At 48.1% G+C, this 12,789-nt stretch overlaps 1 protein-coding gene across 5 annotated transcripts in view; it reads right to left on the reverse strand.

Moving 5' to 3' along the window:
- The window catches only part of LOC147122054 (guanine nucleotide-binding protein G(I)/G(S)/G(O) subunit gamma-12-like), a 186,909-nt gene that overhangs the window by 145,999 nt on the left and 28,121 nt on the right, over positions 1 to 12,789 (reverse strand). For 3 of the 5 annotated variants that reach the window (XM_085982748.1, XM_085982750.1, XM_085982747.1), the window contains exon 2: positions 5,676 to 5,717. The exons of 1 other annotated variant lie outside the window; for it this stretch is intronic. The gene's annotated coding sequence lies outside the window, so the exon portion shown is untranslated. Of the gene's footprint in view, positions 1 to 1,711; positions 1,851 to 5,675; positions 5,718 to 12,789 lie in introns of all 5 variants that reach the window. One more of the 5 variants, XM_085982751.1, reaches the window with a different exon arrangement.

Consider the following 12,789-nt stretch of genomic DNA (forward strand, 5'->3'; position numbering starts at 1 on the left):
GCATGATTCCACCCCCCCCCGCCCCACTCGCCCTTAGTGTACTCAATTTATCACAGAAACCAAGGAAATTAACTTGAATGGTTAATAGATTAAAAAGATAAAAAATCTCAATTAATGCAAAACAACTCATCACAAATAAAAGTATTTTGAAAATGAAAGTCACATTGACTTCAAAATTAGTTGAAACTTTAACTGTTTCCTCTACTTCAGCTTGCTGAACTGAAAAAAGTAAATTGGCGGGGGGTAATTTTAACCCCCCCCCCAAAGACAGGCAGGGGTGGGGGAGGGGGGGTGGTTGTTAAATTCTTCAAAATGGGAAACCCGACCCAACGGGCTGAGAACCCGTCTACTTCCGGTCTAACTGGGGCGGGCGAATACCTTGCTTTCTAGAGGCGGTTCAGGAATTATAATATTTAAATAAGGCTGTGCGCCTCAGATTTTATGGCTGCGGGCCAGGTTTCCCCAGCAGCTGAATGGAGACAAGAACTGTCAGATTCAGCAGCTAAGTGCTTTTTCAGCGCTGCTTGTGGGTCAGCAGGAGCAGCAGTGCTTCCCCTTGGGTCCCCAAGCTTACGTGCCACGACCTGCCTCCCTCCCCATCGTCCAATATTCAGCTGGGGCGGGGCCCTCGATGCAATCTTGACCTGCGATCGTCGTTTCCCCCCCCCCCCCCCCCCCACAACTGCGATGTCCCTTTCCCATCCCCCCACCTCCCTGGTGCGTCAGCTGTGGCTCCGTTGGTAGCACACTCGCCTCAGAGTCAGAAAGATGTAGGTTCACGTCCCACTCCAGGGACTTGAGCACATAAAGCTAGGCTGACACACCAGTGCAGTACTGAGGGAGTGCTGCACTGCCAGAGGTGCCGTCTTTTGGATGAGATGTTAAACCGAGGTCCCGTCTGCCCTCTCATGTGGACGTAAAAGATTCCATGGCACTATTTTGAAGAGGAGCAGGGGAGTTATCCCCGGTGTCCTGGCCAATATTTAATCATCAATCAACATAACAAAAACTGATTATCTGGTCATTATTACATTGCTGTTTGTGGGACCTTGCTGAGTGCAAATTGGCTGCCGCGTTTCCCACATTACAACAGTGACTCTACTTCAAAAGTACTTCATTGGCTGTAAAGCACTTTGAGACGTCCGGTGGTTGTGAAAGGCGCTATATAAATGCAAGTCTTTCTTTCTCTTTCCACCCCCGACACCCTCCCTCTTCTCCCCAGCTGCGACCTTCTACTGCAGGTCTTTCCGCCCCACAGCCGGCCAGCCTCTCAATCTGGCCAGCTGCCGGGTGGGAAACGGAGAAAAAAATTTCAAGTGAGTTCCTGCTGAGTGCGTCCCCCGTATTTCCCGGCCATTAAATGTCGCCCTGCTCCCTCTCCGCAAATATCTCCATTCCTGTCTTTATTACAGAGTTCGTCCAATACGCCCTAAACTATTCAGTGGAAGTGATCTGCAAACTATCAGAATCTTAACAACAATGGTTAAATAACAAAACGGGAAAAATAACGAGATGCAATATTGTACCCGAAATACAGTACAATCTCTGAAAACTGGACATGCTGATTCACAATTCAACACATTTATTTACAGGGAAAACCTAAAAGCTACCAGCTTGATATTTAAAATTAAACATTAATAATTCACAGCACTACAAAGATTTCAAGCAAATTCAAACGGTGTCAGTGGCCAGTATTCAGAATGTCCTATACCTCAAACCTCATTACAGTAGTGGTGTTGGTTACAGGTTTAGGTCCAAACCAGTGGCAACTTGGCAAGTGTTAAATGTTCTTCATTCAAGAATCAGGCAACTAGGTTGAAGTCCGTTCTGTCTGGATTAGCACAGCTTCCCTTATTAGTAGAATTGCAGTGACAGATTCAGTGCAAGACAAAACATAAAAATATCATAAGAAATGTTTTAAATGAAGGACTAGCAAAATTGATACACTTTAGCCTGTACAATTTAGTTATTAAATTGGAGCACCTATGAAATATTTGATCCATAGAGATTCAGTAAAATTAGATTATCTACCTGGTAGGATCTTCATTCTCCAAATACCTATTCACTACACAACCTCAACTTGCAAGCCTCTGGGCAAACCAGTGTGAGCACGCATATAAAAATGCCATCACGATGCCGTAGATAGGCAACCCACACACGGGCTGAAATTTTCTTTACCTGGGCAGGTCTAGTGCGGGCGGCCACCATGGCAGATTGAGAGCCCATTGCTGGCTCCATCCCACTCTACAGAACGACTTTACATTAATAGGGCCCATTAAACCCGCCGTGCGCTACCCGGCCCAATTAAATGGTGCGGGTCTAGTGACATCAATTATGATGCGTTTTCAGCTGAGATCTTTAATGGAGTGATGGTCACATTATATTTGAAGGTTGATGTAACATAGTGCCGTCAGTGCACTACAGCATTGGAGTGCTGCAAACACTTTGACAATGACTGCACAGAAGCAGAGGCCTGCACCCAGGATCTCCGATGACTCCCTCCATATGCTTATAGAGGGAGTCAGAGCACGCAGGGAGGTCCTCTTCCCTTCCAATAGGCAGAAGAGACCTCACCAGGAGACCAAAACAGCCTGGTTGAAGATTGCAGAGGAGGTCACCAGCAGGGATGTGGTCAGTAGACCTGGGTGCAGTGTCACAAACATTTCAATTATCTCATTAGATCAGGAAACGCGAGTATAAAGCCACACTCAACTTCATCCTGCTGTGCCTCTCATCACAGCTCCATCACTCTGCCTCCCCAACCCTACTCCTGCACATCCTTACTCACCAACATGCCTTGCTCGTCCGCCCATCCCTCTCTCTCGATCGACATTATCACATCCAGATCTCACTAGTCACCCCTCACACTCACCTTCATCCTAGTGCAATCATACCAACTAATTACACACAAGGAGGCCACTTGGTTTTGGCACCGCATTCCATTATAATCTCCCTCAAGATGTAACCCATCCATTCCATACACTCACTCCATCATGCTCACTCAACCTTCTCTTCATTCCCCCCTTGCAGGAAAAGAGAGCCCAAAATAAGAGGGAGAGGGGGAGAACCGGCGGTGGCCCTCCATCATTTGCAAACCTTACAACAGCAGAGGAGGCTGCTTTAGAAATATCTGGAGTTGCCGAGCAGCTGGAGGTGGGAGACGGAGAGAGGGGGATATCTCAGCAACCTGGTGACAAAATTACATATCGTACAGCTACATGGTATACATCAGTCACTCATATGGGAACCATTGACAGCAGTCACTGAATGGTCATCCTGTGCATAATGGTATCTGTACCCATTCTTCATGACATATCGAACTCATCTCTTTGCTTTCCCACAGGTCCATCAAGAGGCATCCCCCCACACCCACTGTCCAGGAGGAAAAGGAAGACGACTCCTCAGGGGAGCCTCCAGCCTCTGCGGGCACGTCTCCAGACATAATTGCATCCAGCACCAGCAGAGATATGTACGCCTGGGTGGGTCCCACACGAGAGAGTGTAGTCACCGGGTCCGTCACAAGTGAGCAAGAGCAGATGGTGGAGACAGGGACAGCAGTGGAGAGTCCTCGCCAGAGGGCGCAGGATGCTCCCAGCTCTGTTCAGCTGCATGCAGACACTGAGCATCGGGAGCCATCCTGGAGGTGCAGAAAGCAGTGCAGGGGAGTCTGACAGGTCTTGCAAACGTGATGTCTACAAATGTTCAGAGAATGGAGGAATCCATCTCCAACATGAGCACCACTGTGTCGCAGACGATGACGACTGTAGGCTCCTTCATGGATAGGATGGCCACCTGCATGGAGCAGCTAATGCGCCACTCACAGGAGCACATGGTCTCTATGGAGAATAGATGGCAGAGGCTCATACACCTCCTCTTTAGGAGGGATGTCAGCATAGACACGAGTCCTCATGGCCCCACTGATGTGCACCAAGGTGATCTCCAGCTCCTTGGCAGCAGGGAAGTGAGCAGGCTGCCTCTACCTCTGCCGAAGCCACAAGGCCAGCAGCTCGTAGAAGCGCATGAAAGAGAAAGATGACACAGGTAGATTCACAAGGGTAGCCACTTGGGTGTTTTATCCAATGTTTATTATGTAAAGTTTCCATTAGTGTGCTGTCAAACATAAAAATCTGTATTTTCACCACTTTCCCATCTTGGACACATTTGTGCACACCTTTGGAAGTGGCTTAGTGAGCCGCAGTGAATGGTGAGACATAACAGAACCTCCAGCAATGGTGGGGAGTGTGAAAGGAATGGTTTGGTCATTGCAGGGATGCTTTATGATGTTGGTGTGGGATGGTGCCAACCTGGCGCATCATGTGGCAGTCATATGGTTTTACAGCGTCAAGTTAAGTAAGTCTGGCTATGATGAGGCCATCCTGGGCAGCAATGTGCTCGGGTGCCGATACCCTCTGTCCTGTGCAGCATCAGGTGATTGTGGAGAAGGTTGGTGGGGTTGTTGTTGGTGGTGCTGTTGTTGGTGGTGCTGCTGGTGTGGGGGCTCATTGTGGTCCAATTCTGAGGACCATGGGGAGACAGTATAAACGGCACCCATGGTGATGGAACAGATAGCAGGTGAAGTAGAGATGACAGAAGCAATCTGTCAATGGCAAGAGGTTCTTCCAATGAGATGACACTGTATAGAGACTTTGCTGAATCTGTGTTGGGAATGCAGTGAGCAACAGCTTCTGCCTGAGGAAAGTGATCAGCTGTCAGGTGGGAGCTTTTATAGTACATTTCATGCTGTCAACTAATCAGCTGGAGCAATCGCCACTCAACTCCCGCCTCAGGTTGGCAGACGTGGTTCCCGAGGCCATCCAGGTAAACTTAAAATGTATAGGAAAAAGGCTCGTGTCTGTAAACAAGGTTATAATGACTTGAGTTAGGTTGCCTGCCTCTGCCAGTCGGGTCACTGCCGCACCAGCAAACGTGCCCAAGGGAAAGGCACATGGGGATGGGATGACAGTGGGTTCCTGACCCGCTCCCACTTTTTTCAAATTTCCCACCCAACCCGCCTCCATTCCTGCCCGCATGGACCCCAGAAAATTCCAGCCTTGGTCTTCTACTCCCATACTGTATATATTCCCTACTCAGTGGTAGCACCCTCACTGGAGTCAGAAGATTATGGGTTCAAGTCCTACTCCAGACAGTTCAGCACAAAATATACAGCACACTTCAGTGCAGTGCTGCATTGTCGGATGTGCTGTCTTTCGGATGAGATGTTAAACCAAGGCCCCATCTGCTGTCTCGGGGACACAAAATATCCCGGGGCACTATTTGAAGGAGAGCAAGGGACTTCTCCTGGTGCCCTGGCCAATATTTATCCCTCAACCAACATCACTAAAACAGATCATCTAGTTATCTCATTGATGTTTGTGGGACCTTGCTGTGCACAAATTGGCTGCTGCATTTCCCTGCATTACAACCATGACTACACTTCAAAAGTACTTCATTGGCTGTAAAGCACTTTGGGACGTCCTGAGGTCATGAAAGGCGCTATATAAATGCAAGTTCTCTCTTTCTTTACAGGTTACACTAGTTCAGTATGATGTTAAGCCAAAATGAAACTAATCAGTCACTTAACACTAACTCCATCAAAACAACATCCCTGGAGGGATGGTTGACTGCGATAGTGGTACATGAATAATGCACTTAATTTGAAGAATAAGGAAACTTACCAGGAAAATAATCTATCTTCTTCATTCTGCATCCTCCACACACTGTAGGAGCACATAAAAGGAGTACAAATTTAGGAGCGTGAACCTGCACAGTAACCATACCACCTGTCAAAGCCAATCTTCTAACGGCACTGGCACGGACTGCAGTTAAATTGCTTGCAACTGAAATTTGATTGAGAGATACCAAAGGAGCAGCTGGGGATTGGGTGGAATGATCCTTAACTTTCTAGATATCACGAAATAGGACTAATATAGCAGAATACCACTGCACAAACTTTTCCCATTCTAATCAAGGTATCTACCATTGAGGTCGAGAGACCCTGATGTAACAGTTGATTTTAATCTACCCGCTTAGAACAGCGAGATTAACAACCCAGAGTAGCATTGAATTTCCAGATTCTTCAATTACATATTGTGGGCGAGCTGCAGGTGAAAATAGTGCCTAGGATTGGCAGCTCACCCACTAAAGGCAGTAAATTCTCCCCCTAAAAAGGGACATTGCACTGTTCCTGGCACAAGAGCAGAAACAACAGCCTTCAGGTTCACCATGATGTTAATGAGTTGTTGAAAGTGTGGCAAGGTGCCTCATTTTTCCATCTGGGGCAAGGGCGATCTTGGTGGAACAACCAGGAAAGAAAAGACACCCTGTTCCCCTTAGATGGGTGCTATATTCTGTGAAGAGTTAGAAGAGCGATTTATCAAGTCACCAACCAAGTCAATGCCAGAAGTATATACCCCAGCACAAGGCTGTAGTGCAGAAAGAAATTCAATGACCTACCAGGTATGCTAAAATTGAAAACCCCACCCATTGTTGCCATTGCTTGTTCCTGTCATCATGCACTCTGGACAACAGGCAATGCATGGTGAAGTCTCAAGGCCCTTTTACCAATGTAAATTATTTGCCGCCCTTCTATCTTTCTTGCAGAAGACTGCCCATAACAAGAGGGAGAGAAGCCACACAGGAGGAGCCCCCACCCTTCCCAAACTCATCACTTAGGAAGAAGCTGAGCAAGAAATCCATAGGTAGGGACAATATGAAGGAAGCAGGACATGGGAAAGCTGGATGCCTGGGCCCAGATAAGATGTAGGAAAGCTGGCTGCGTAGTCTTATCATTTCCAATATTTTGACCCAATTCAATCACATCAGAAAGTGATCAAAATATTACCTAGCATAACAACAACTTGCATTTATATAGCAGCTTTAATGCAGAAAAACATCCCAAGGTGCGTCACAGAAACATAATCAGACAAAAACCAAAAGGAGGAGTATTTAGGAGCAGCGAACATAGTGCAGAAAGTGACCTGACCTTCTCAAGTGAAATATTAACCTTCATCCGTCTTCTTTCCCCATGTTGCCAAATAACCTGGGTTTGAAGTTCATGGATGGGAATATGACTAGTCCTTCCTGAAGATGCAAGGTCACACATTTATACCCTGCAAAGCACCAGCTCAGAAATAATGAAGCCTACATGATTTAAAAGGTGACATGGAGGGAAGAGATGATGCACAGAGCATAATGAACAAGCAGCAATGGAAGAGAGAAACATGAACGAGCTGTCCACAAGAACCAGTTCATTTCCTTGCTCTCCTGATGAGGATATGGATGCAGACCTCAGCCACCCGGCTTTTAAAGAGATGCTTTCAGACCCATGATACATTGCTGAAGGCACTGGACATTGTGCCAAGAAGCTTTCACCACATGGCAGCTACTGTGGAGGACTCCAGATCCCCCACATGCATGAAATTAAAACTCTGCAGTCTACATTGGAGGATGGCTCCCTGGCCAGCTACATCAGAACACCAAACACCACCTCTCCCCCCACACTCCCTCCCCCACCACAAGAGAGCCAGTAACCCAAGTAACAGCAGGTCTCAGAGATGCTCATGGTGTAGCCATGCAGGGACTGAGCTCTATTATCCTTCACCATGGACAGTCTCAGATCGAATGAATGAAGGATTCAGTCAGTTCAATGCTCTCATCAAGTCTGTTCTCCTGCAGATCAGTGAATATGTTGATAAGTTCAAGGCCTAATAAGAGGGACAGATGTGCAATGGGCACAGAAGAGGTTGCTGTTGTAATGTTCTCAACACACGGACACAGGATGTATTCATCAGCCTGAGGCTTCTTTATTCATTTCCTTGCTCTGTTTACTCCCCGTCGCCCCCTACCGGGGCGGAGGGTAACTATCACCACATCTCCCTTTCTAAACAGACTTGAATACTATTCCTTTACTATTAACATTTCAAATGACCTTCTTTCAAATCATTACTTTTTTTTAAACTGTGCTTAAGAAACAACAAACTCTAACAAACATAACATCTCTAATGCACAATGTATCGCTCCTTTTTTTTCTTTTTTTTTTTTATAAAGAGTAACACGAATAATGCAAGCAGAGTAAGCTTGGAGGGACAAGGTGATTGCCTGAACCCTCCACCAAGTACCTCGGGTATTATTCTGACCCAATGAGGCGTCTTGGTTCTTAAGCTACTCATGTTGCAAAGTCCTGGAGGTATGAAGGAAGATTGCGGACCCTTTCAGGGTACCGTCTGGAACCCGATGGAGGTGGGGTATCCCCTGTGGGTGGAGGAGACGGAGGTGGGGTATCCCCTGTGGGTGGAGGAGACGGAGGTGGGGTATCCCCTGTGGGTGGAGGAGACGGAGGTGGGGTATCCCCTGTGGGTGGAGACGACGGAGGTGGGGTATCCCCTGTGGGTGGAGGAGACGGAGGTGGGGTATCCCCTGTGGGTGGAGGAGTTCCAGGACCCGTATCCCCATTGTAGTCATCGGGAATGGAAGGCTCATCAGCAGCGTCTGGGGGCTGCTGGGTAAGTGCGAGGTGTCTGCGGTTCTTGCGAACAATCTGGCCCTGGATATCAACCAGATACGATCTTGGGGTGTTGGCCTGTCCTTGCACAATGCCTCTTTTGCGAGAGTCACGTATCCACACAGTCACCTTGAAAGAGTGGACACAAGGGCTTAGCTCTGTGGCGACTGTTAAAGTTGGCCTGTTGTCTTAGTTTAGATTGTTTGTCCTTGTCTGTAAAATTCTGGAGGTCGGGCCAGCCTGGGGTCAGGAGTGATGGTATAGTTGGCACGGTAGTACAAAGTTTTCTGCCTTGTAGCAACTCAGCGGGGCTGAATCTGCTAGAAAGAGGTGTGGAGCGGTATGGAAGGAGTGCCCGGTATGGGTCAGGTGACTTTTTTAAAAGTCGTTTGGCTGTCTGGACAGCGCGCTTGGCAGCCCCATTGCCTTGAGGATACAGAGGACTGGATGTGACATGGGTGAAGTCCCAGCTGTCGGCAAATGAGCGAAAGGTGTCCGAGGCAAATTGAGGGCCATTATCTGTTCGGACCAGCAGGGGGACCCCTAGGCGGGCAAAGCAGGATTTCATACATTCAATGACTGCATGTGAGGTGGTGGAGAGGAGCTTGATAACTTCAATGAACTTAGAGAAGTAGTCAAACATTACCAGGTAAGTTGAGTTATCCAAATGAAATAGATCAGCCCCAACCTTCTGCCATGGGCCCTCAGGGGTGTCATCTGGAATCAATGGCTCTGGTGGTTGTTGTTTCATTTGGGTGCAGCTTGGGCATTGTTGTACTTTACGTTGTAGTTGACCGCTTAATCCAGGCCACCAGACAGAACACCTGGCTTGTGCTCTGCATTTTGTGACCCCTTGACGGCCATCATGCAGTTTGTCCAGAATGTCTTTCTGCATTGATGCTGGAATGACCAACCAGCACCCTTGTAGCAGCAATCCTTGTGCAATAGTGAGGTCACCTGAAACGGCCGCGTAAGGTCTAAGAGCGTTGTCAAGTTTCGCATGATCTGGCCAGCCCTCACGGCAGTATGTGAAGACCTGACGAAGTAGCTCATCCGTTTCCTGTTCTTGACGAAGTGCAGCCAGGCGTTTCTCGGTAATGGGCAGTGCAGTGAGTATTGAGTGTACATAATTCTCTATGCACTGCACCTCAGGGGAATCATCCACCGGTGGCTGGTAGGGAGCCCTGGAGAAGACATCGGCAGTTGCTAGGCTCTTCCCTGGCACGTGATAGTGAAGTGAAAGTGCATGAGTCGCATCCGAAAGCGCTGAATGCGGGGGGACAACTCATCCAGGTTTTTAAGATCCCAATAGTGTAAGGAGGGGCTTGTGATCTGTTTCGACCTGGAACGTCATGCCTATTAGGAAGTCTCTATAGCGCTCACACGCCCATGTAATGGCCAGGGCCTCTTTTTCAATCTGCGCATAGCGCTGCTCTGTTTTTGAAAGGGCTCGTGAAGCATAGGCTACAGGGCGCCAGTCAGTGTCAGGTCTCTTTTGTAAAAGGACTGCACCCAAGCCAAACGATGAGGCATCAGCTGACACTTTAGTGAGTGCATTGGGGTCATACAGTGCAAGGCTTGGCGGGGTGGTTAGCTCCGTCTTTATCTCAGTGAAAGCTTGGGACTGCTGGGGTCCCCAATACCATGAGGTCTGCCTGTTGAGGAGATCCCGGAGTTGCTTGGTTTTATCGGCTAGATGGGGTATGTATTTGCCTAAGTGATTGACCAGGCCCATGAAGCAGCGTATTTCAGATACATTCCTTGGCGCGGCCATGTGTGTGAGGGCCTTGACTTTGTCAGGATCTGCTCTGACACCGGTCCCATCGATGACCTGGCCGAGAAATTTCACCTGCGTCTTGGCGAATTCACATTTGGAGTTAAGAGCAAGTCCAGCTTGCTGTAGTTTACTGAGAATTGCAAAAAGTCGCTGATCGTGCTGTTCTTGGGTTGCGCCAAACACCAACACATCATCCATTTGGCATAAGACACCATCAAGTCCCTCAAGGAGGCGGGACATGCGGCGCTGGAAATGCTCAGGGGCGGAGGATATTCCAAAGGGCAGTCTGTGGAAACAGTAACGTCCGAATGGAGTGATGAACGTGGGGAGACGTTTTAACTCCTCTGACAAGGGTATTTGCCAGAAACCAGATTGAGCGTCAAGCTTTGTAAAAACCTTTGCATCTTTCAGCTGCCCCAGAGTGTGCTCTACGCAGGGCAAGAGATGCAGCTCTCTACAGACGCTTTCATTGAGTTTTGTTAGGTCTACGCAGATTCTGTTTTTTTCCATTGGGTTTTGGGACTACAACCATTCCGGAGCACCAGGCTGTGGGTTCCTCAACTCTTGCAATTATCCCCAGTTGCTCCATGTGGGTGAGTTCCTCCTTAACTTTGGACATAAGGGGGAGCGAGACACGTCGGGTGTAGAGAGCGCAAAAGGTTTAGCATCCGGCTTGAGGCAAATGTGATACTCCTCTTGCAGTCGCCCAATGCCTTGAAACAGTCTGGGGAACCGCTGTCTGACCTCCCGTCCGAGGTCCGTAGATACTGTCTCTGCTACTTGTGGGTCCAACCTGGACACCAGACGCAGGGAAATGATGGCAGGGCGACCGAGGAGCGCTGTTCGTAGACTGCATACCACATACACGTCCTGTTTTGTAGACCGTGGACCACGGGTCAGGGTAGCTGAAAATTTTCCTGACATTCAACGGGACTTGACCAGGCCCCTGAAGAATCTTAGTGGTGCTCTGAAGAGCCTCTTGACCTAGATCGTTGTAGAGGCACTCCGGGATGACAGTGACATCAGCCCCTGTATCGAGTTTGAATTCAGTCATGTGAGCACACAGGCTTAGGGTGATGGTCCACGGCTGGTCCTGCCCATCTCCAATTGACCCCAGGAACGCTATCTCATTGTCGTCATCCTCTGATATTTCAGCAACCGCAGGTGTGGATCGGCAAACTGCAGCAAAATGTCCCTTTTTCTGGCAATTCCTGCAGCTAACATCTTTGGCTGGACAGATTTGTCTATTGTGTGTGTACTCCGGCCACACCATCTGCAACTCTGCTTTTGTGGTTGGAAATGTGTTCCAGTTTGAGTTCCAGTGCGAGGTCTCTGTACATATTCATGTGCGTCAGTTTGTCTTGATTTGGTAGAAAAATGTTTTTGGGGGGCTGATTGTCGGGGGGCACTTATGGTTTCAATGGACTCCTCCTCCTCATTACTGTACTATCTTTCTGAAGCATTGATTGCTGTTTCTTTATTACTTCATTTTGGAAAACCTGTGTTTTTGCTTTGTCAACTGTGAGGTCTGGATCCATCTGTAATTTTTCAGAGTTTTTAAGATCCCTTAGTCCAACAACCAATCTGTCACGAATTAGTTAGTCCCGCATAGCTCCATATTCACAGTGTTCTATGAGCTCATATAGCGCTTTGATGAAGCTATCACCCGATTCTCCTCTCTCCTGCACGCGCCTATGGAATCTTGCGCATTCGAATATCAAATTCCTCCGCGGGATGAAATGATTAGAGAACTCCGTTTTAACTGTGTCATAGCTGCTCAGTTGATCAGCCGTAATATTCCTGCACCAGCCGATCGCTTCAGCCTCCGCTCCCATGGAATATAATAGCGTGTTGACCTGTTTTTCCTGTGACTGTTTATCAAGGCCTGAAGCCTGTCTGAAGCGTTCAAATCTGCTGAGCCACAATGGCCACTCTTCCGGCCGTGTAAAATCAAATTCAGAGGGGGGAGAAATCTGAAAGAATGCAGGACTTTGAGTGGCCATGATAGTAAGCAACGTGGGGCAAGTACACTTTTTTTTTCCCCCAGTCTCTTGTTTGTCTCCGTCCTGGCTGAACTAGCTACTATGCTACACCCGTATCGTAAACTTTCACTCACCGGGAGCTGACTGGTTTCACCGGGAAAGTTAGTGCCAATGACGCAGACAGTCTTTAACATGGGTATTTCGGGTACATCCCACTTCTGACACCATGTAATGTTCTCAACACACAGACACGGGATGTATTCCATCAGCACGAGGCTTCTTTATTCATTTCCTTTGTTTACTCTCTGTCGCCCCCTACTGGGGCAGAGGGTAACTATCACCACAGCTGTCTCTCTGGATGACAACATATCTGTAACTTTGTATCCTCCCCACCAATTCAGACAGCACGAAAGCCCAAACCATCCTGGCAGCTGCAGAAGTGCAGCAACCTGCAACCAGGCCCTCTCTGGTTCATACTCACAGGGTCAACAACCACTACCATCTCAGAAGCCTTCCACACGAGATTATCA

The sequence above is a fragment of the Somniosus microcephalus genome, chromosome 3, assembly GCF_052327205.1.
Source record: "Somniosus microcephalus isolate GS21.2 chromosome 3, FLI_Smic_1.0, whole genome shotgun sequence".
NCBI classification, from domain to species: Eukaryota; Metazoa; Chordata; class Chondrichthyes; order Squaliformes; family Somniosidae; genus Somniosus; species Somniosus microcephalus.